The sequence below is a fragment of the Aptenodytes forsteri genome, unplaced genomic scaffold, assembly GCF_000699145.1.
Source record: "Aptenodytes forsteri isolate BGI_AS27 unplaced genomic scaffold, ASM69914v1 Scaffold3, whole genome shotgun sequence".
Taxonomy (NCBI): Eukaryota; Metazoa; Chordata; class Aves; order Sphenisciformes; family Spheniscidae; genus Aptenodytes; species Aptenodytes forsteri.
Window position 1 is genome coordinate 328,844 of NW_008795283.1, and position 2,884 is coordinate 331,727.

The window sequence follows — 2,884 nt, forward strand, 5'->3', positions numbered from 1 at the left end:
CGGTAACAATTGAGTGTAAGTTGACTAATAGCATTTACTAATAGCATTTTCTTTATAAAACATGCCTCCTTTCCTAAAGCTAACAAACAGTGCAATTATGTCAGCTGGTAGAGCATCCTCACCTTGAATACTGAACATATTTTATCACCTCTGTTCAGAATGCCAAGTGTGAAAGAAAAGGAAAATACAGATGATCACCAAGTGTGTGTAAGGTCAAGGTCTAGGAGAAGCTCTATGAGAAGTAACATAAAGGGTGAGCGTTGTATGGTGATAAGTCAGTGAAGTAAAATTGCTCCCACGGGTTCTGGATAAAATTAAAATAGCAGATGAATGTCTTTAGACAGTGTAGCTCTGCATGTATACTGTGTCCAACAGAGAAGTACTTTCTACTTGAGGAGATTGTCCTCAAAAAGTTTCTTCTAGGAGGAATACAAGTAACCTTTCTCACAGGCAGTTGCAACCATTCATGCAGTCATCAGTCTCAGCCCTGTGAAATGAGGGAGGATCCTTTTTGGTAGAAATTTTAAGAATTGTTTTGACAAGTTTCTTTCTCAAAAAAAAAAAAGTTAAATGGAGATGAAAGAAATAGGGGAAAAATATTTTGAGGGTCATCTATATTTTGTTTTGGAATTCTTTTTGACCTACATAGAATTCAATCCAAAGAGATTATTCTATGGGGCAGAGTCGCGAAGGTATTGAAGAATCTGTTCGTTGATAGCTGCACATGGGGAATGCTTGCTGTGCAGGAGTATACCAAGACAGGAGGCTAAAAAAGCTTATATTGGGTAAATAACTGAAAGCAGGACTTTAGAGATAAAACAAACATTACAATTAGGTGTAGACCTGTTACTTATTCCATTTTTTTTCTTGGGGACAGCATATATACTGTATGTATTTGGAAATCCATAGGTACAGACTGAGTAATGTAAACAGTGACTGTACTGAAGGATAATGCCATTGTCATTGAAGAAAATCAGAGGGCCTTAAAACTTTACTAAATAATCAAAACCACAGTTGCCTAGCCAGGGAAAAAAAAAAACAACAAAACAAAAACCCCCAAACACCAAAAAAACCCACAAACAAAAACCCCACAAGCCCTCAAACCTGTATGTGTCTATGGATCTTTCAATTTTAAATAGGAGGGATTAATTAAATCAGTAGGTGGTGGGTTGCAAAGTAGACATTTGTCTCTAAAAAACAGTCTTAGGTTCCAGAAATGAAATTAAAATTTTAAATTTGTTGAAATTATGTGCCTTGCCTTTACAGTATAGAATATAATGGTACTTAAGTGTACAGTTGCATCTAGGCCAGTATGCTGTTTCTACCCGTTACCAGTACAGGGAAGATGGTGATGTTCTGAATGTAAACTGGTATCTTCTGTCTTATGCATCTAGTGGCCCAGGGTCTCATCCAGAAAGATTTAAAAATTTTTCATCCAGGAAGACTTAAAAAGTCATTGATGTATTTTTACTGCCTGAAACTTTTTTTTTAGTGCGTGCACATCTTTTGCAGGCACAGCACCTTCTGACAAGGAGTTCCATAACTTAATTGTTAACTATGTGAAGAAGTACTGCCTGTGTTAATTTTGAACCCGCCTTTTAGAAATTTTGACACACAAAATCCTTGTTTTAGAACAGATTGCAAATGCTATACCCCTTCTGGCAGTCATGACATTATAGACTTCTAATATAACCCACCTCATCTCTTCCAGCCTGAGGAGTCAACATCTTTTTTTTTTTCCTTTTAACTTTTGTTTGTACAAATTGACTGTACAGCAATTGTTCTATACCTTTGACCATCCTTGTCATCCTTCTTTGTGCCTTTTCTAGCTCTAACAAACTGTACAGAGTATTGAGGAATTAGGCACGCTATAGATTCTTACGTTGTGGCATGTGGCCAGAGTGTGCTATCTTTGACTTGTGGCTCGATAGTGAGCTGTTCTCAAATAATTCCTGGTTATACCCCAAGGTCGTCTTCTTGACTGATAATAAGTAGTTCAGATACTGAAGTTGTACATGCAAAGTTAGGAACTTTTAACGTATGTCACTTTGTCACACATTTTACCTGCCATTTAATGTCTATGAGTCAGTTTCTGTCTCTCTCTCTTCCCTGCCCCATCTTCTGAAAACCTCCAAAACAAAAAAAATGGGAAAGATGACTCCTACTGAGTTTAGTTATGTGGGAAGAATAAAGTTCAGTTCCAAAGCTTCTCTGCAAGTCAATTGGAAATTGTCACTGAGACCCTCTACTGCCTTACAATGCCCTTTCAGTAGGCGGCCTGGGGGGAGCTTGCTTCAGGGGAGAGCTTGGAAAAAAATCCATTACTTCCAGGTTCCCAATTCTAATGCTGATGAAATAACTTGGAATGCACTAGAAAAGTAATGTGACTGATATTAAATGGTTACAGGCTTTCTGAATTAGTGCAAAATGGTTTGATGGAAAGAAAAGGTTTCACTGGAAAGAGGTTACTAAGTGGTCCTGATTTCTTTCTGACTGTTGCTGTAGTGGCAAGCAGTGCTACAGGAACTGGAAAAGATATTATTAAAAGTTTTGTATGCAGCACATCCACAAAGAATGTGGCTGTCTCTGAAGAGGATAAGAGCTTGGTACTTGCAGTTAAAAATAACTTATTCAGGCTTAGCTAATGCTGCAGAATCTGGGGGTCTGTTGTGCTGCTGGCCTGTGGTGGGCTGCAGCACGCAAGGTGTGGTGTAGAAGAAATGCATAGCTTTCCGATTGCTTGCTGAATGTGTGCCGTGAGTACATTCTATTAGTTGTGTTGCAGTAGATATAATCTAAGGATATAAGCAATGCCATAAAGGTACTGTTTTATCTGAACTGTACTAGTCTTAACATGTTAGATGTATCCTACCCATTAGGAGGA